Raw genomic sequence first — 22,893 nt, 5'->3', positions numbered from 1 at the left:
AGGAGGCACCTCGATCCCAAAACTTTAATAAGTCATCTGACTTATGAATACTAAAATTTGGAGAAAGCTGAACCAAGACACAATCATTTCTATTATTTATAAAATCTTGTATAATTATGTACCGTGTAAGGCCCGTGGAACATGCCAAAAAGGTATCATTTGGGGCAAGAAGATAAGAAAACCTATTTTTATTTACTCTGAACATGTTATTGCAAATCTCTAGCAAGAGCCGTGGTGGAAGCATGCCTGGGCCCAACACACAACTTCCTATCCCAGAGAGTTCTGTCAAGGTAAGCTGAACTGACTCGAAGGGAAGCTGCCTAGCATCTGAAAGCAGGGTAAAATTTCCAAATAAGGCTATGCCCTCATAAAAGGGTGGGGAAGCAGAAAAGCACATCCAACAATCTTCAAATTCTGACGCATTATCTTTTTGTGTCTTATCCAGCAAGGCTAAAGCAGAAGCATTCAATATAGACCACAGTAAATCAGTGGAAGAGCCCCCCTCCCTCACCTTTGTCCAGGCCCATCGAGGCTTCAGTTCATCCAGGTCTGAGTGCCTGCGATGGCAGAGTGTTCTTGCTTAGACCCGCCGCCTCAGGCCACAGAAGCCCCTAAGGCCCAGCCTCGGCCTTCAGGCCTAACTGGTGGCTGCCTTGAGGGCGAGGGCTCCTGGTGTCCACAGGGTAAGCACTGAGGCTGCTCCCAGCCCCTCGGGCTCACCCAGTGCGGGCTGAGGCCATGAGGGGCCCAGGGTGAAGAAGGCCACACTCCCGAGCTAGCTGCGCTCACTCGCTGCTGGAACCCTGCACAATCTCCCGTGGGGGGTAGGAGGTTGTCTGCATTTGTTATTAGGAGAGACAGGCCCCGCAGGGGGGCCCTCTGGCCGTTTCCCTGGACCGCAGGTAGTGGGTGGCCTTGATATCAGTCTTAGATCTCGTACCCAGTGGCCGCCTCTCTTGCACTTTCGGCAAAGACAGGGGTGGGGGTGGGGGTGGGGGGTTGAGACTAGGGTGCTCTGTCTTTGTGTAGGGCATTCTCTAGCAAAATGTCCAAGTTGGTTGCATCTATAGCAAGTTTTTTCTCCTTTATTTAGTTGTAGAGCAGCCCCAATGGCCAGGTTGATAGACTTAGAAACTTGTTGGGAAAACACATCTCCCTCATTACAAAGCTTGATCATACCATTTATATCTAAACTCTTGGTTTTACTTCTCAGGGCAGCCCTACATGCTGAATTGGCGTTTTCAAGAGCAAGTTGTCGGACCAACAGACCCCCACTTTCCTCAGGTCCTAAAATTCTCTCAGCTGCTTCCTGCAATCTGGCAATGAACTGTGCATAGGACTCTTGGGGCCCTTGTATAATCTTGGTTAGGGGCATAGTTAGCGCCCCTGCAGTAAGGACAGCGCACCTCGTGCCCCACGTCTGGTGCCACTTGACCCGTCCAGCAGGTCCAGTTATTAGAGGGTCTCAGGGGACCTTCTCCTAAGAACCAAATGGGGGGATAGAGAGAGACGAGAACCGTGTGCAAGAACGACACGGAAACATTCTGAGTGGCATCAAGGTCCCACTGTATTAGCCAGGCCCAAGGTTTAAATGTACAATCAAAAGGGGAAGTACTTCTCAGCAGGAGGAATGGGGCAGCGGAAATTTTTCTTTTGGCAACTACAAGGGGAAGCAGGAACTTGGCTGTATCAGGGTACATCTTGAGGTCAGGACATCTGGCGCTGACTTAGGGCTAGAACAATCTGTGGTTGTTCTTGGAGCGGTGTGTCAGTGGCCCGCTTTTGACCTCCTTTTCTTCTGGGGGGGGGAGAGGCCCAATTCAGAGATCAGGACAATTGTGTTGTCTTAATAGCTCCCAACACCTTGAGGCAGCAATACAATACAAATGCATATAGTATGAGTTTAAGGACTGACTAAACCTGTGTTCAGTCATGTTTTCAATACTAAGAGCAAGTTCTTTAAGCCTGATGTAATGACACATATTTGTAATGCCAGTATTCATGTATGGGAGTCTGCACATATATACATATAGCACACACACACACACACACATTCACTCAATCAACTCAGATGTATGATACTGTAATGGGGGAATATCTGTGACTAGATTTTGTTGATAACTCCAAGAAGGTGATAATTAATGGGAATCTTGGCAATATAGCTTGTTTTCATCAAGAAATTGGTGGAAGATTTAATAAAGATTAAGGAATCATTGCCCTTTTTTGTTGGAAAGCAACACAGGTTGTTAATATTTCAGAAATTCATAGTACAAAGTGTTAATGGTGCCTACGCCATTCAAATCATTAATGGAAAAAAAAAAACAGCAGCACATGTTTACATGCATGCTACTCTCAAGGTAACTGTGAGGTGTGAACATCTGACTCCCCCTAAGTCTTCTATCAAAGTCTGGCCAAAACATCTGACTATTAAAATACTATTTTATCACAAAGTAGCAGTATATGTCAATTATATTAAAATCAGTGTATTATATTACTATTTTTTGAATTATGGAGGTGAACTGAGTTACTGGTAAATTTAATTTTAGAAGTGTTAGCATACTTGTTTTTCTCAAAAAAAAAAAACACTCTGAGATGGCTGAGAGCTACATTTCCAATGGAGCATGTATGAAATTACTGTTTACAGATTTGCTCTGATTATAGACATAACTTGATGGCAAATTAACCCCCTTCTTCCCCCAAAATTTTCAAGCTAAATGACTTTAATAACTAAATTTTAGCTTTTCTCAATTGTGGAAGGTAGAAATCCTAAATAAAGATAGTGTTGGTATTTTTCATCCTAAGGTTTCTCTAGCGAGGAATTGTCTTTTAGGGCTTCTGGTGACCTCTTCTGCTATTACTTGTGATGGCTTGCTGCAATGTCAGCTCTCTTCTCACATGGAAGTCTCCCCTCAGAGTCTCAATTCTTCTTTTATGATATCTTTATCATAAGGTATCTTCAGGTCACTAGACTTTAGCTTAACGATGTCAACATAATGTGATTATGCCCATGCAGACACTATCTCCAAATATGATCACATTTACAGATTTGGGCATTAGACCTTCATCATTTTCTTGGAAAAGATACAATTCAACCTATAACAGATCTAATATATATATATATATATATAATAGAATGAATACATATATATATAATAGAATGAATATATATACATATATACTAGAATGAATATATATACATATATAATAGAATGAATATATATACATATATAATAGAATGAATATATATACATATATATAATAGAATATTCCTAAGTACTTTTCCCTGCGAATAGAACTTTTTCATAGCTTTTAATCATTGTATTTTAGTTTCTCCTTATATGAATCATGTGGCTGAATATCTAAAAAGAGACTTTTAAGTTATTGCTGCACAAAAGCTTTACAGAAAGACCTATATTTTCTAAACCTTTGTAAGTAGTATAATATTTATGCGAAATCATATCTTTCCCCATGCTGTGCATAACTGTGCCTCCTGCCAAAGTCGGAGCTGCTACACGCTTACTCACTTACACTAATAATAGATACAACAGCAGGGGCTGCAAGTGGCATCTTATGAGAGAATAAGTCAATAAACCCTTAATTTGTAAATGGAGGTTTCTGCTTCAAGTTCTTGCCCTGCTTGAATTTCTTCACTGACTTCCCTCAAAATATTAAAGAAAAAAAATATCCCTTTCCTCCCCAATTTCCTTTAGATCATGGTGTTTTCACAGCAATGGAGAAAAAAGAAAACAGGACAGTAACTTTTTAATGATCTTTTTCTGTTCTGGTGTTTGGGTTTACTACTTTCAAATGCAAAGATTTGTGGAAATACTCAGATAACACATCCAAAAATATGGAGAGGATAGCTACAGCTTCCATTATGCTCTGTCTGTGCAAGATAAACACAGCATTTCACCAAACTTTTGACAGCATTTCACCCAAGCACGCTTGAATTGTGGAAGTAATTTATTTCAACTTCACTTCTGTGCAGACTGCCTGCAAAGGCATTTGGCTCCATCCCCTGGTTACTCATAGTATGTCTCAACTAGAACCCTCTTATGTGTTCTTGTTCTTCATTCATTCATTATTCATATCTCTACTCACTACCACGTCCACAGGACACTTCTGTGTCAAAGGCCAGCTTCAACACCACAGGTAAACTGACAAAGGCAGTGATTAGGCTCAGTGATGACAGCAGCCAATGGAGGAGCCCACTGACAGTGGTAGGTGATTTATGAGGTGAGCGCTGGTAGTGGTGATGGGAGGAAAACTTAATTATCTAGGGCCTGTATTCTCTGTGACCTGTAAAACACTCTGAACTCTTTAAACTCTTAGGGGAACAAAAAGAAAGAAAAAGAAAGAGATAAAGTCATACATTCATACACACACACACACACTGGATGAAGCAAACCAGGCTCCAACAAGACAGGTCCAACAATTTCACACATAAATACATACATACATACATACATACATACATACATACATACATACATATTAGGGTGGAAAAAAGCGCCAATGAGCTGGCTTTAATAACTTTACACACACACACACACACACACTCCAACCACTTTATATTTTTTTCCTTTAGGTTTTTCTTATATATCCTAAGACAAAGTTCTCTATGTAAGAGGGAGTAACCCGGAATTGTTGATTTCAAGTTCAAAGCAGTAGTTTTTAATCTATCATTTATTCCACAAGCTCATTATAAGTTCACAGTAATAGTTTTATATGTTCATGGCCTAACTTATCATGATGCACAGCCATGGCCTTATCCTTGGACCTGACCTAGAATGAAATTTTTCTTTGATCATAATTTGTTCCAAGCCTATTTTTCTTCCTAGTGTAATAGATGTACCAGTAACGTATGAAAATTTTTTATTTATTTTTATGCAGCCTTCACTGCTCTACAAGGTAGAGGCACATTGTGATTTTAATTCCAATTTTAAACACTCTATCTACTGTTTTAACTTCTTAAAATTGTTTGATTCAAATAAGCAATTCTATAAAATCATTAATTCATCTAAACAACATTATTTCATGAAAGTACGTCTTCATATTGACCTGCAGGAAATTTGCCCAATAGTGTGTGCTAATACCCAGGTGTCAATTATAACAGACTATAGGCAGAAAGGGTTTCTTTGTCCAATAACACTAGGTCAAAAACCTAAGGAATACAGCAATGACAACATGAGATGGCACATCAGCTGCAAGAAGCAATCTTGGGACAAAGCATCTGGGGTTGTGCCTTTCCAGGATTCACCCATCACAGTGATGCAACATAGTGGGATCACCACAGAAGTGCCTTTCCACTTATTAAACTCTTAATGCCGTGTGTGTGTGTGTGTGTGTGTGTGTGAGAGAGAGAGAGAGAGAGAGAGAATAAATCTTTTTTTAAAGTCACAAGTACAATCTTTTTCATGGGAAATAACTGACAGAGAAGAAAGGGTTTTCATGAGTACAGTAGAAACTTGAGTTTGCCACAGAAAAAACCAGGCACATGTCTCACTCTGAATTTCTATGGCAGCTCTGTTCCTTCAAGTGTACATTCTCCTCAGACTGTAAATAAAACTACCAATATTTCTTTTTGTTATTTTAATCCCGAAAATGGTCTGTTTTTTATTATAGCAATACATTTTTTTTCTGGCCAAGTAACATACTTTACAGGGGTAGCATCAAAAGAATTCTCTATTGACTTACCCCAAAACAAACTTTTTATTAGTAACATTCTGTAGCACTTATTGCCACAGGCAACTTAATTATATTTTACCTGAAGATGTATGTGTGTGTGTGTGTGTGTGTGTGTGTGTGTGTGTGTGTGTGTAATGCGTGCTCACATTCATGCATGCATCCACATGTGAATATGTGAGGATATGTGTGCATGCTTGCATAAAATAAGATCTTTATTTTCCATAATTAAAATATGCCATGGCTGTGTGTCATAAGCCCTTTACTTAACCATTTTGGGAAGGTCTTTCACAAATACTGTGTGTAAAATTGGAAAAAGACCCATCTTATAATACTTGGGATAAATCAATTCCAAACAAATTAAAAAGGAAAACCCAAGCAAAATTTGAACAGAATAAATTGATGTTCTCCACTTAAAAGATGTTGTTTCCAGAAAGTTGAATGTCACAAAAAAATGGAAGGTGACACTAAGAAAATTCCAAGATGGAAAATACAGTTTCTTCTGTAAATGTCCTAATTAACAATCTCAAAAGAGTCAGATGTTCTTCATCCTAACATGCTTTGGATTGCTCAGCGAAAGTGACCTTCTGCGTTGCTAAGTCCAGAACACTGCCATTCAGAAACAGTGTCAACATTCCAAAAGGTTAAAAACTAAAAACACATCAAGTCAAACCATGCATATACTCGTTACACAATATGCTCTACCTTATTATTTAATAATTAACCCCAGTCAGTAATCTTTCAGTATGCTCAAAAGGTAAAAGTATAAAAAACAATAACCTTTTCTCTCAAGATGAAATCACTGTGAACTACTTTGCATGTTCCAGAAACACCGTGTGGGCTCTGAGCAGTGCAACATCAGGTAATCTGCACACACCTGGAAGCTTCACATTTTACAACTGATTATCTTGCAATCTAGAGGCATGTCCACCATTCCCTTTATTCCTTGGCATTTGTTTCTTGAGAAACAAATGAGTGTGAGAATTTCCTGCAGTTTAGATTTTATTGAGAGCATCACATTCATGTTACTTTAATCTCCTCTTTTTCTTCCTTCTCCTTTTCTCACCAACCTCCCTACCCCTTGCTTTTTAGAGCTGGGTATCAAGTTCTCAGCTTGTTCGTACTGTGCAATGGCAATCCAGTGAGATATATCCATAACACAGATGGTGTTCATTTTCTTTATTAAAGCACAGTATTTAATATGTAGCGTTATCTTCTTGCACCTGAAAAAACACAAGCCTGTTCATCTTCTTTGTATGAGCAATTATATAAGCATGACAGATTCTTTCTTTGTTTCTGGTTTTCAAGTTAGTGGGTTAGGTTAGTACAAAATATTGTTTATCAGAAAATTATTAGTTAATAATTTAATATCTTTATAAATCCATAAGTTTCAAACACATCTCAGTCAGCAGAATCTGTTGTTTACTGGCTTTGGTGATGGTGTAATTGTCCTGCTTGTCACAAGCCTATTTTCAGCTAAGTGTTTTGGATATCACCAGTTGATTTATTCTGTGACATATTCCAGTCTCAACTGCTAAATTTTCAACCATATTGTGAATGAACCCTTTCTCCAAACAACCTCTAGTTTCCTTTAACTGTGAAGTTGTGTTCAGGCACATATAGGTACTCAGTGTCCTTGTTTTCTATAGTAACAAAGTAAGAAACTTTTAACTTTCTATCAAGGTCCTCTAATCAAAAAGCCAACTCTATTTTTTAAATTCCTTATTAGACATATAAACAATAATGAGGTAAAGAAATGACATGGAAATTATGATGAAAGTATAGTCAAACAAGAAATTGGCCAACTCTCATTAATTATTCCCTTCCACATTTATACTGAGCCTGACTGAAGACTTAAATAGAAACAGGTATAATCACAGACTTTTGTTAAGTCCTAACATTTCCATTATTTACATAATACTTTACTGATCTTTGCCTTGCAACTCATAAGCATATACTTTTGTTGCATATTATGTGCATAATGATGAGAAAGAATGGTCTTCACAGTGGTTATGGGAAGTCTGAGTCATAGAGGTTTATACAGAAGTCAGATAGCTTCTCAAAACTGTAACTCTTAGGTTGGAACTTCTATTTTCGATTCTTACAAGTGACATTGCTCCACAATTTGATGTGTCAGGTGCTTTGTGAGGGGAATTGCCATGAATTGTGTTTCATTACTAATTTTGGATACATTTCTTAAAACCTTCCTGCAATTAAAATATCTCAGAGCCTGTATAGAGAAATGACATGGAATCAGACTGGTGATTAAAACTATAAGAAAATTGTAATTTTAAAACTTTATTGGAAATAAAACAATATGAAAGTTGAAACATCTTAAATTGGCCACTTTCATTCCTTTAAGAAATAGATAGGTTTAAAACAAATACCTGTGTTAGAAGTAGATTTACCATGTGATGCGGAATTCTTACTTAAGAGGACTTATGTCATTTTACTTTCTCTACATAATGCTGTTACATAATTCTGTTCTCTGCTGCTGATAGAGTGAACAGCAAGGCATGCACAACTACTTGTTATGATAGGGAGTGAGTGACATAAACAAATGCATTCTTATCATTGATCTTTTGAAAGAATGACTTTGGCATTTTGCCTAGTCTCAGCATCCAGATTTCAGCATTGATGCATGTAATCATTTGGGAGCTTCAAAGAGCAAGGCCTCAGGGTATATAACCTTGGAGCCAGTTAGACAGACATGACTTCATATGTACTTTTGTCCATGGTGACTTCATGACTATATAACCCAACTCTAGTGGGGATTTTTGCTCATCTCTTGCATATCTAGCTTGCTGCCTTTAAAACAGCTCCAGGAGATTCAGCACCCATATTGGTATTTTCCTTCAGATCCCTAGATTTCCTTCAAGATAGTTTCACAGAATCACATAGATTCTTTTTCTCTGGTGTTTTACCTTAAATGCCCAGATATTTCCCTCAGTTCAATGCTACTAATATATAATGCATAAGATCTACTTTGTTCATTGTTAATAATATATTTATACTTGTTTCTATTTAGGTACATTGACAAAGGAAATGAATACTTGATGTGTTAGGATTTTATTGATGTGAAATGATACCATGATCACAGAAACTCTTGTAAAGGAAACACTTCATTGTGACTGGCTTATAGTTTCAGAGGTTTAGTCTGTTGTCATGGTAGGAAACATGGCAGGGAAAAGGCAGACATTGTGCGGAGAAGGAACTGCGAGTTCTACATCCAAATTGGTAGGCAGCCGGAAATAAACTGTCTTGCCCTTCTGAGACATCAAAGCCCAGCTCCCAGTGACACACTTTCTCCAACAAACCCACATGAACTCCAACATGCCACACCTCCTAATAGGGTCACTCCCTATAAAGCAAGTATTTAAACTCATGATTTAAATTCCTGTTCAAACCATTACACACGGCATTGCTATGCATAACATGTATTAAAATATGTAAACAGTGTAAGATGGCTAATTAAAACTAATTAATGTATGTATTACCTAATATACTTTATAGTATAGCATGGCCATGCATGTATTTCTTAGGATCTAAAAGGGAACAAAACATTAACTTAGATACAAGAAGCCAGACTCTAGTGACTACACAGTGTTGCCTGCATGTGGAAGGTGGAAATGAGTATGAGAATGCTAGAGGCACAGTGCTAGGGGCACAGTGCTAGAGGCACAGTGCTAGGGGCACAGAGCTAGGAGCACAATTTAAGGGACACAGTACTAGGGGCATGGGCTGTGGATACTACATTGTTGACATGATGACAACATAGGAAAGGATCTGCATGTGCAAACTACTAAGGGTTTGTTTGTCCTGAGTCAGCCCCTTCCCACTTGTACACAGAGGTGATGAACAAGGAATGTAGGACTCAATGGCCTTGGTCTCTGCAAACCCTGGGCAAGAGGACAAGACTCAACATTAACCGACAGGTAACAAATGTAAATGAAGAACTCAGTGATATACTTCATTTTTACAACTTACAATTATTTGTGAATGCCAGAGAATAACTTTGTGGGAATGAAAAATTTATTTCTGGGGAAGAAAAGAATATTCATGATTATAAATGAAGGCATTTTATGTACTATTGTAGTTAATGAAAAACAGTAAGGTTTCTGTTGGCAACCTTAATCCTCCCAAACCATTATCCCTGTTTGTAAATATTTGGAGACATTTTATATGCTTAAGACTGATAAACCTAAGAGACAAACCATAAAAATTGTCTACAGACTTAACTGAGATATAGAATCTTAGAGGCAAGGACACATTGAATTAGGAATCAGTATCCTTAGTTTTTCACTGATGCACTTAATGAACCATAAACTGTGCATTATCAGAACAGCCTGGTGCTTCTTTAATTATAACACTTACAAAACACTGACTCTTCTTCATATATTCACGCTTTCATTAGCTAAATGCACTAAAGATAACCTCAGAGGCACAAAAATGTGAAGGAAAGAAGATTCAGCTTTTGCCCTTGGATTAATTTGACCAAGAGCAAGCCCAGGTTTGAATTCTTTTCTTCTTTCTCTGTTTTGTGTCTGCCTATCTTCTCTGTGTAGTGCATCTGTCTGTCATTCATGGTGTCTAGCTTGCCTGTGTCTCATGTACCTGATCTGATCTTATTCCCTGCCTATTATGTGATGTCCGTAACAAAGGTTCTGCTCTGTATTTATTGAACACCATAGAGAATATCAGATGGGGAAGGAGTAAGAGAAAAGTTATAGAAGGTTTTACCTGAGTTTTACAAGGGATTAACTTATCTACTCCAACTTACTCCCAGACACTCAGTACTGAAACATACTCTTATCAAGCAACATCTGTGTGCAGTTTCCAACATTTATGGTGGATATTTGTGGTATAAGGTTAACTTTTGGCCTGTTCAGCTTTCAGTAAACAATTACCATAACACACACACACACACACACACACACACACACACACGCAACTCTGAGTGGGTCAGCAACATGAAAGAATAAATAAATTGAGGTTAAATCTGTGGTTTAGTCTAGCTTGTAAAAACTGATTACATGAGGAATCTAAACCAAGTAAGATGGACTATTACTCTGTTCTTTTCAAGTTTGGTTAAACAGGCAGGTTGCATGCACAAGGTATCAGATTAAGTCTTTAGTGACTTCATGGACTACTAGTAGCTTGGCTATGGAGTCCCATATAAATTTGCAGGTTCTTATATACTCACTTGGTTTTTGTAGGGAGAACAGTAAAAATCTACTGCTTTTAAAATTTTTCAAGAAAACAATGTTATCAACAAAAATATTACTGTTTTCCATTAATTTCAATAGTAAAAATCTCTTCATTTCATTATCGGAATACATTTTTCTTTCCAATAAATCAATTTTTATTCCCACAAAGTTATTCTTGAGGACCCACAAGTAATTTTAAGTTATAAAAATGGAGAATACCCCTGAGTTATTTGTTACCTGTCAGTTGACATTGAGTCATGTCTTCCTGGCCAGGGTTTGCCGACACTAAGGCCATTGAGTCCTGCATTCCTTCTTCATCATCTCTCTGTGCAAGAGGGAAAGGGCTGACTCAGGACAAACAAGTCCTTAGCACTTTGCACACGCAGATTCCTTCCTATGCTCCCATCATGAAGACTATGCAGTGTCCACAGCCGGTGCTCCTAGCACTGTGCTCCCATAATGGTGCCCCGAATCCTATGGCCCTAATCCTATGCCCCCAGCACTGTGCTTCTAGTGCTTTTGCATCCTACTTGACACTCAGAGAAATGAGCAACACTGTAATAGCACAATAGAATCTGGGTGTCTACAAATCTAACTTATTGTTTGGTTCCCTTTCAGATTTTGAGTCATTCCAAAGATAGAGAGACATGAACTTACTGAACACCAAATCCAAAATGGTCTATTTTAATCACCTGAACACAATTACTTTGTTTGTTTGTTTGCTTGTTTGTTTAAAAAAGGAGACTCACATGTTTTGAAATACTAGTAATTAAATTTTAAAGATAGAGTTCTATGTCAACATCTAAGAAGTTATGATTCTATTCTCCATTTTACTTCTAAATGATTTGTTTTCCTGAAACCTCAGTTGCATCAGGGAGGAGGGGAGAGACACTACCCTAGTTGATGTTATAGATTCATTAGATTTCAATGAGCACTGTCTGACAACACCCATTGATTATTGTTTTGTTGAGACACAGACTTCTTAGTAAGCCAGGTTAGCCAGGTACTTCTCTTTGTAATACAATGTGGACCCAAACTCATGCTAGTTCTTCTACCCTTCCCCCCACCAGCTGCTGTGCAATTTTAAAAGTAAAGTATTTAAGTGAAAGCATTGATTTCTGCTATGTATTGCTGCAGAGAATAAATTAGTGTTTAGTTCTACCTTAAGCATTAGTGGTTAAGTATGTTTGTTAGAGTTTGAGGAGAGAAAAATTTAGGTTTAGAGAGTAGATCTCTATGGCCGTGGAGGAGCTTGGCCAAGTTAATTCAGGGTTGATATTGGTTAGTAGTCAGTGGACCTGAAGGATAAATAAAAGTGAAAAGAAAGATAACAAGAAAATGTATTAAATGAAGTTTTCAAAGTGGTCAATACAGCATTAAGTGACCTAGATGGATCCTAATATTAGCTAGAGGGAAAATATGGAGGCTGATGCTACATGGTTGATTGACAAGGAAAGGGGTTAATAAAATAGCATTGCCTGTTGAATTCTTTCATGACCATTAGCACAATTTCATTTGCTTCTTGAATTGAAGATGCTTCAGCCAAGCTTCTTGTGTCAACCTTTTAGGTGAGATAAGGGAAGCAGTGGGGTTAGATATGATCAAGATACCGCATATACATGTATGAACCTTTCAAAGAACACATTAATATATTAGTTTAACAAGATGAGATACTAAATTAGAAATTCTCTCCCTTGTCAAGGCTACCATCTACACTCTGACAGCAATCTCTTCCATAGGAGTACTCAGAATTAAGGTGCAATAGCAACACCTGCTCATTCCTATATTCCTATATTCTTCTAGCTGCAGGATCGAATCAAGTGTTTCCTATTTTATCGTTGATAGAATTAAGGATGGCACTTGCAATACTTTGAAAATTTACAGAATCAATTTTCTGTATATTAACAGGGGATTTGCAAGACCATCAGTTCCTGGCAATTTTAATTTCCTTGAGCAGGGAGTGCTGGTTGTAAGTCCAGTTTGACCTTCCACAATATATCTTAAAGTCAGCATTTCTTCTTCTATGATTGTACTTCTATTGGAAACTTCTATTTTAACAAATATACAATGTCATCTCCCTGGTTCTGGTGTGAGAGGATGAAGATAGTGTTGTTACAATCAGAGATATACCTGTCAAGACAACTTTTATGCTGAAGATTTTTCTACATGGCATATGAGTGTGCCTTTATTTCACCCTAAATACCATAAACCTCTTCCTTCTTGCTAAAAGAATTTTGAAGATGTCATGGCTACCCATCACATCATTACAGATTTCCCAACCTTAAAATAAATAATGTGAGAAATGTAACTGTTCATTTGAAATGACAAATCTAATACTTTCCTTTCACATACTAGACAGTCAAACATAATCTGTCTATTTTAACGAAGTTGTTTTAATGTACACTAATAATGCTTGGCTGAATACTGTAAAATATGTACAACTTCTTCGAACAGATATGAAGTTATTATCTTATCATCCTGCAATCTTTTACTGGAGAGTCGACAAATTCTCAGAAAACTAAACTTGAACATAGAAATTTAAAATGTCTGTTTTTGTAGACATATGATATGGAAGTTGTTAAAGCATACTATTAAGACATTTGTATATATATATATATATATATATATATACTTATATCTATATATAGATATAGATATATATAGATATATCGGGACTAACCTTGCCTATGCTATGAAGGAACTGAAGCATAACAATAATAATTAAATTATCCATCTTTTCAAAGGTAGATTAGCCACTGCAATATGCTCCAGGGCCCAGGTTTTTGTCACTGAACCTCATTGATTCCCAAAGATTAAGATTACTCAAATCAGTAATTCCAGAATATTCCTAATGGAGTTATGAATAATAAAATTGTGAGATAGATCTCAGGTTATGCTTAGAACCAAGCCTTTCTTAGCAGTCAAAGCTTTCTAAGCATAACAAAGACTGAAAATAAAAGATCAAACATCCATACTAGAGTATATGGCATGCAGAAATAAACTCTGAAGGATTAAAAAAAAGGATGACAAAAGTAAGCATGCAGTTTATTCAGTGGAGATGTAAGTCAGGCAAACAACACAGAATGTTAACATGCGGAAGAAGCAAGCTTCAGCAGCCTAAGGGTTACATTATCCTGTCTGAAAAGCAATGATACTTAGAGTAAGCTGAAAAATCATACAAAAGGATGGGCTAGCACCAAAACACACAGACTTAAGTCCAATGCGTTCATGCACAAATGAAACCCTAGCTCTCAGGAGGCAAAGACAGGGAACTGTGAATTCAAGACCAACCTGGGCTACACAGCTATATCTACTTCAAACTAAGATCTGTTAAGTGGAAAGTGGATGTTTAACTGTTTTATGAAGGTAATGCTAATCCTTATTAATTGATTAAAATATTGGTTTACAGGTACAGTTTTCTAGAAAAATAAAGTATTAACACAAACACAATAAAAATGAAACCATTAATGAAAATAATAATAGTTAATTGGACCTGGTAGTTGATCTGTACATAAAATCCCAGCATCAATGAAACAAAGGCTGAAGTTTAAGTAGTCCCAGGCTAGCCTCCACTGTGCAGCAAAACCCTGTCTCAAAACCTAGGAACAAACCAAATGAAAGGGGCAGCATCTTCCCTACTTCAACTGTTAATTAAGAGCAACCTTTTCTCAGTCACAGTAGAAATCTCTATCTCTATTTGAAAAGGTTCTGATTAACAACAGTGCACAGCACACAAACTGAAGACATTTTCGATGTATCCTCATTAAAAGCCTATCACCTTAAGAATGCCTGTCATCACTTCTGTTACTTATTCTGCAGGAAGTCCCAAAATTCTAAAATAAAGAGATGAGGGGGGGAAGACTTTGGGAACTTTCAATGTTGGCCAGTGATATGATGTGCCAAATACAAGACTCAGAACTGACCTATCTACAAACCAAGGAACAAAGTAGGCACTTTCGGTAAGTTCCCAGAAACAAGAATAACATGGAAGAATATAATTGATATCCAAATGTGATTTTCTTAAAATTTTTATCATAAACTAACCATGTGTCCTATAACAACATCAAGCTATGGAGCTGGGGGTGTAGTTTTGTTTGTACAGTGCTTGTCAAGCAGTAACAAAGTCCCTGGGTCCCATCCCCAGCATCACATAAAACCAAGTGGTAAGTCATACCTATAATCCAAGTAGTTGGGAGACAGAGGCAGACAGATAAAATGTCAAGGCAATATTGACTCCATAAGGAGTTCTAAGGTACATGACATTCACTGTTCCAATACACATACATTACTTACATATGTGTACATATCATGCCTACTTATCTTAAAACCAGAATCTGTAACAATTTGAAAGCACAAATGAAAAACAAGTTTGGGAAGAATGAGAATGGCGGGGGGGGGGGTTATACATGTGTACCTGGAGAGTCAGAGAGTGAGATGCCCTAGGATGGAGACAGGGCTAAGTAAACGAGCATGGGGCCACCTGTGGAGGCCACACGGTTCACAAGGTAGTCAAGTGTGAGGAGCGACACCTCAGCTAACTGGAGACCCACCCAAGAGATGGCAGGTAGCCAGGAATAAAATTATGGCTAACTAAAGAGCAAAACTGCTTGACTGAAGTTAATTTTTTAATATTGAATTATCTATAGAGGAAAAAAAGTTTCATATCACACCAAATGAATCTGTGATGTTTTTTTCTTTAATTTTATTTATTTATTTGTTTTTTTTTTTTTTTTTTTTTTTTTGAGACAGGGTTTCTCTATGTAGCCCTGGCTGTCCTGGAACTCACTCTGTAGACCAGGCTGGCCTCAGAAATCCACCTGCCTCTGCCTCCCAAGTGNCTGTCCTGGAACTCACTCTGTAGACCAGGCTGGCCTCAGAAATCCACCTGCCTCTGCCTCCCAAGTGCTGGGATTAAAGGCATGTGTCACCACGCCCGGCTCTGTGGTGGTTTAAATATAGGAACATGGATAACGAAATTGTAGATTAGGCTAGGGAAGGAAATCATAAAACACCATAATCGATATTCCCTGAATTAAAAAAATATGTATAGTTTTTCAACATCAAACTTTTAACCCTGTGTGTGACAGCAGACAGCATAAGCAGACTGTGAAGCACACACTGAGAAGAAATAAGAAGCCTTCCCAGGAACAGGTCAGGGTAATGGGTTAAACGTGCTAATCTGCTCCAGAATACATGGAAGACAGGTCAGAGGATGTCATGGTTATGTGTGCTCCACTTCCTGCAGAAGAAGCACGATGCCGATGAAATCTGTGTCTGGCTTCTCCCCGCTGTGTGAAAGGATAGAAGTCCCATCTCTGAGACACCCCCCAGCTCTCTTTCCCTCCATACCATAAATCACATCTGTTCCTGCCTGAGGGGGGCAAGGTTCTGCACTAGTTACTGGACCCTCTTTCTACACCACGTAATAATCCACAGACCCACTTACAAAAGCAAAATCACAAGATTAAATGTTTTCAATCGGCTTCTTGTGCGTTTCTTCATCCTTTACACTGGATTTCACTGTGCCATAAGTTTTAAGTTTCCATCATTTGTTTGCTGCCTTTAAAGTTTTTAAGGTTTGTGCCCCAAGCCCATTATCCCCATAAAAACTAATATGTATTACACGACTTTCACATAATCATTTCTACAAAGTGTCTCACAATCAAAAGAATAATAAAGAACATAAAAATAATTGTGATCACTTCAATTTCTGCAAACATTTTGGAACATCTCACACCAAAAACTAAGCCGACACTTGTAGACAGACATCTCTCATAATCATTAGAGAGGCTTCATTGAGCAACTGATAGAAACAGATGCAGAGATCTGCAGCCAGACATTAACCTGAGCTTAAAGAATCCTGCAGAAGAGGGAAGGGAGGATTGTAGGAGCCATGTGGGGCCAAGGATACCACAAGAAAACCCACAGTATCAAGTAACCTGGGCTCATAGAGGTTCACAGATACCGAGCCAACAATCAGGGAGCCTGCATGGATCTGACCTAGGCTCTCTGCACAGCTTGTGTGTGTGTAGCTTGGTCTTCTTGTGGGACTCCCAACATTGGGAGTGAGGGCTGTCTCTGAATCTTTTGCCTGCCATTGGGAGCCTTTTCTTCCCAATGGATTGTCTTGTCCAGCCTAATATAAAGGACATTGCTTGGTCCGATTGCAACATGGTGTGCTGTGTTTGCTTGATATTCCCACCCTTTTTCTAAAGGGAAACTGTAGGGGAATGGATTGTGGGGTGGGGAGTGATGGAGAGGGACGGGAAGAAAAGGAAGAAGGGGAAACTGCATTCAGAATGTAATATATGAAAAAATAAATTTTAAAAATTGAGAATAAACAAAACTGAAGCTGATTTGCCCATCCTATTAATCTGGCATTGCCTCATAATCTGCCTGGCCAATCAAATATAAGATCTTGTAAATTGACAATGTAGCATTTACACACACACACACGCACACCACATTTTATTTTCACTTAGTTCATCACTGTGTGCCCTTATCTACTGTAAGATCTATAGTTAAATACTTTATGATGGAACACGTCATTTTTGTTAATGACCTCTCCTTGTTACCATGTTTTACATTCTTTTAGTCACATCAGTGATTTAACCCATGTCCTTGGCATACCCAGGCTGTTCCTGAAACTATAACTACATTCAACTTAAATAAACATCCATTTTCTTTTCTACCTTTGTGATTCTATTTTAATTCCACACAAATAATTAAAACTTTATATGACAAAAATTGAGTGAAAATATCAAGTTATCACTCTAAATTAGTAAGGCCTTCACCTACAAAGGTCAGAGGCCAGTCCCTGAGATTTCTGTCTCAGCAGGATTGAGAAAGGAAGAAAGACACTATACAATGGATAAAGTCTTTTCTACGTGGGAATGCACTAGTATCTTCTCTGATCTGGGCATCTCCTGGAAAGAAAGAGGGTAAACATCAACTAAACAATATACGGGACTAAATACTATAGATGTCTTAAATTTCATTTAAAAATTAATGTGCCTAGTAGAAATTTAAAAGATTACACCAAGGTATATTATTAATGGTGTTCCCCAAAATAATTGTGATAAAGCAATTCCTGCTATTAGAAAAAACCTGAAGAAATATGCGATAATGTTTATTTGTTTTGAGACAGGGTTTCACATAGCCCTGGCTATCCTTAAACTCACTGGACTGCTTGGATTAAAGGTATGCATCACCACACCTGTCTTGGCATATTGTTCTGATGCAGTTTTCATGGATTCTATTAACCCCACCCTTTGGTGTGTTTATAAGTAAGCAGTTATGCTTTCATGTGATCTATAAATAACACCTAAGTGATATTTTGAAGCATTCTAATGATTTCTGTGTTTTTCTGCAGCTGAATCCATATAAGTGGTACACTCAGAGGAGCTACATTATTGGAATCGTTCATTTGATTTGAATCAATAGTCAATCAATTTAATGGCACTCCTCTGCTTAGCAAGCCTACAAACTCACCAGGAGCTACAGTTAGGATGCTAGTGTGTTTGCTATACAAAGAGAGTTGAAATAGAATGCACAGAAACTTTAGCGTGTTTGCAGGGCTTGTTGAGGAAAGCAGTCAAAGCTTTCAAGTCACTGGAACCTGTACCAGGAAATGCTAGTCATTTAATTCTATGGGGGATAACCTGAAAAGTGAGAAAAACAACTCATCTAAGAAACAACTTCATTCATTTACACAATAGGGGTGCAATGCGTATTCTCCTTTGATTGATCTGAACAAGACTCCAGTATGGGTTTAGTACTGTGCCACCTAGTGACTCCGTGAAGTTCTGTGGAGCAAGCCCTATGGATCCAATCCAATCTTATTTTCTTTCTTTCTTTTTTTTTTTTCAGAGCCACAGAGACATTTGTTTTCCTGTTGAAAATCTATAAGTTCTGTTTCTGTGATTGGGGAGTGAATTTGATGAACATTTTCCATGCTTCCCCTACGCACCTCCCTCTTGGTTTTGACTCTCTTAGTCTCTTGCTCGCTGCTCTGCATTTTGACAACAGCATCAAGAGCTGTAAGGACCACAGGTGAGGTTTGGTTTTGCTCATCCTACATCAAGTATCAAGGCTCAAAAACCAGCAACATCAGACTTGTGGACTCTGCTGACAGGACGAGGACTTAAAGATGCATCTACTTGTCCTCTGTCTAGTTTTTGTTTTTTTTTTTTTAAAGAACATTTGTTAAAAGCAAGTTTAATCATGTCAACAAATGTTTTGGTTACCTTTTTAAAAAACAAGGTTATCTTCTAAGAAGCTGACAGGGAACTCTTAAGGATGTGCTTTCACCTCCATCCAGCTCTAATGGCAGAGATTAATTAACCAGAGGTCTAAAAAGTGTACTTAAAGAGCCTCTGAAAGTCTAGGTTCCTGGCTTACTTAAATAGACTGTGTTGGCAGAGCAGGTCAGTGGGAGAGCTGAAGCTCAGTACAGTCCTGTGGAAATGCTGCAGTTTTTTCCTTATTTGCTTCATGGCTGCCCTCTGGCTTTTAGTCTTCAATCTCATCTTATTCAGAATCTTGTCTGTGAGGTAATGCAGCCACAGCATGTTATTTTAAGGGTGATATTCACCCCAGCAGTTTTTGTTCTCCATCCTCATGAGTCTGTAGATCTCAAACTGGTAGTCTCCTACACCTGTAAATAGGTCCTCTTCAGAGGAGATATCACAGAAAAACACAATCCCATCCCACTCCAAGTGGGACAGGGTGTAGTCAACACCTGTTGGGCTACAAGTCAACACCAATCTTATTTTCTTCAATGAATAGAGGTGATTCAAAATTATGGCATATGAAGGAATCCCAGGAAATGAGTTTGAGGGAAGAGCAAATGAAATAGTTTTATGTCGATTTTATGCTATCTCAATAAAGAACAAAGTGGTCTTTGTTCAGCCTCCTATTGCTGTGCTCAGGATTATTCCTTGAGACATTGCCCTTCGTTTGCCACTGACCTAAGTAGGCTGTAGATCTCAATATGCGATATGACCCTGACATCACTAGCTATTATCTCTGCTCCCTACAGCTTTGGGGTGACAGGGGCAATGAGTTGATATCATTAGCAGATGCCTTGTGAGACAGCATTTCACACCTACTTCATGGTTGCCATCCCACTCCTATGTCAGTGCAAAGACTTACCTAATTCTCCCCTCCCCATATATGTTCTGGATGACATAATAAGTTGAAATAATGGAAATTGGAAATACACTAAATACGCCTAACCTATCTGACATGGTCTCTTAGCAACAGAGTCCCCAGTGCTATGATTCACTTACATTTGTAAGTGTATGGTTGACTGGGAGCCTTGGCAGCAAACGGCAACCCACCATCACAATGAGCATCCTACTAGGTACAATTAGCTTAGGAAATGATCAACATTCTTAAATTGAAGGCATAATTACTACCGAATGCTTATTACTTATGCTTCACCAAAAAATTCAAAATTGTTAGTGTAGACCATCTGTACATATATGTGGGAATGTGATGTTGAGGCTTTAGAAGTTAAAGTACTCCCTGGTGGACAGACACATGGGGAGAGGGGACTTTGTGGTAAGCTGTTAGGCTTTTGTCCCAAGTCGGGAGGATGAGGAAGAAGCCTACCATCTTGGAAGTTTACAACCTTTCTTACCAAGCCATGGCTCCTCTCTTTATCTTTCTGCCTATCAGGAATTCTAACTCCCAGTCTCTTGTTATGAGCATGTGTACATAAGACAAGAAACCATAAAACAAATTCACTGTGTTTTCTTTTTTTTTTTTAAAGATTTATTTATTTATTATATGTAAAGTACACTGTAGCTGTCTTCAGACATTCCAGAAGAGTGCGCCAGATCTCGTTGCGGATGGTTGTGAGCCACCATGTGGTTGCTGGGATTTGAACTCTGGACCTTCGGAAGAGCAGTTGGGTGCTCTTACCCACTGAGCCATCTCACCAGCCCTTCACTGTGTTTTCTAGAGTGAACTTGCTCTCAAAGGATAAATGTTTCAGTCTGTCGATGAAAGTTAAGAATGAGAGTAATAATAATGTTTAAAAAGACAGGAATTATGGGTAAGCAGAGGAAAAAATGAAAAAGAAAGTCAACCTGAGGAAGCATTTTACTAAAAGCATTTTATCAAAAGCATTCTTCTAAAGTACTTTTAGTTTCTTAGTAAGTTATGTGTTTATATTTTAAGTCAATAATTGCAATTTTCAGTACTATAGTATTATGTTATATATACACACATGACAGATTGATGTGTAATTCTAAAACACAAGGGACAGTAAAAAACTGGAACCTAGGAGAAAAGGCTCTTGATAGTCCAGAAAGTAAACCGGGAACAGTAGCACATACCTGTGACACCAGCACTCAGGATCCTGAGGTGGGAGGAACATGAGATAACAGACAGCCTAGATTCTATGGAGATGCCCTGTATCAAAACGTTAAAAGGAAACTAAACTGTAGATGGCACAGAACAAAATAGCAGAAATGTTAGTTTCTGGTGAGTGCCCTTTCCTCCTTTCCTCCATATTCTGTTCACCTCTCTGAAGTAAGTTGTTCTTTGTGACTTTTACCATTTCATAGTATGAAAAGATCAACAGGAAAGGGGTGAAAGAGAAAGGCACCTTTGGAAACAGCATCAATATTTGGATTATATAGCTTTTATTTTCTTTCATAATCTACCTTATCATTTGTAGATTTAAAAAGAACAATTACCAGGACATTCTCCTCTTGATGCATTACAGGGAGATAGACAGTAGACCAATTAGTCACTGTGCATAACCAAAATTAGTATTTTTAAAGTAAGTAAAATCTCAATACATACAAGACGATAGAAGCTACTGCTAAAGTCAAGTAAAAATGAAGACTGATAATCCTGTCTACCTTTACAATGTATTAACACCTAGGAGTTTGAATTAAGGGTGGATAGTCCAAAGGACATCATTGAAGACCATCTTCTTATTCTCTCCACTATTATTTGGTGAAGCCTGAACTGTGTGTGATGTGCTTCAAAATTGTCAGAAAAACTTGTCAAAATGCAAATATCTGGCCCATCACAGGCCAACTGAAATAGAATCTCAGCAGATGGGAATCTGTCATCTACATGTTATCATGTTCTTGCCAGTGAGTCTGATGCAGCCCAGGTCTGATTCCAATCTAGGTGATTATTTTAGGATAGCCCTGCAAGTTTGACATCCTCTTCCCAGTGCTCTATATTTTGAAGAAATTGAATTCTAGTGTTTATAACACTACATCATTAGAAACTTCAAAACCAAAATTCTGTCACAGTTCTTAAAAGTTGGAAATTGTTAGAAAGTACTCAGAGATATCTTTTACTATGGATGTCAAGAAAATAGAAGGCACCAAAATCCTATCTTGTTGGGCACTGATCATAGTACATTTGGTGGGGTTAGAAATATGGATCAAAAATATGGATTTGCAGTAACATTGAGATATATCCTCTGTCATGATGAGGCATTTTTGTTGTCTGTTTTCTCAATACTTCCAAAGGAATGAATGTCCACGCCTTAGGAACTCACTTACTTATTCTCTTTCTCCCTGTCTGTCCCACCTCTCTCTGTTTGTGTGTCTGTCTGTCTGTCTGTGGAGTACATGTGTTGCATGTGTATGTGTGAACATACGTGTGCATGTAGGATTTATATGATGTGGAGTTTATTTAGTAAAGGCTAAATATAATAATTTTCCTGTTATTTCTCAGCCTATAAGAAAAATTTGCATCAAAGTATGATAAACATCTTTGTCTGGCATGGATGAGGGAAGACTCATGGTAGATTTTATCTGATTATTATTGTACCCTAAACTAGAATTCGTTATCTTTTTTTTAATTTTTAATATTTTTATTACATATTTTCATCAATTACATTTCCTATGCTATCCCAAAAGTCCCCCATACCGCCCCCCCACTTCCCTACCCACCCATTCCCATTCTTTTGGCCCTGGCATTCCCCTATATTGGGGCATATAAAGTTTGCAAGTCCAATGGGCCTCTC

At 38.1% G+C, this 22,893-nt stretch overlaps 1 pseudogene; it reads left to right on the top strand.

Moving 5' to 3' along the window:
- Positions 1–562: 562 nt before the first annotated feature.
- The window catches only part of LOC110311331, a 123,635-nt pseudogene continuing 101,304 nt past the window's right edge, over positions 563–22,893 (top strand).

Source organism: Mus caroli, chromosome 16 (genome assembly GCF_900094665.2).
Source record: "Mus caroli chromosome 16, CAROLI_EIJ_v1.1, whole genome shotgun sequence".
Classification (NCBI taxonomy): domain Eukaryota; kingdom Metazoa; phylum Chordata; class Mammalia; order Rodentia; family Muridae; genus Mus; species Mus caroli.
Note: the sequence above shows the minus strand (reverse complement) of the source record. Positions and strands in the feature narration are given on the sequence as shown.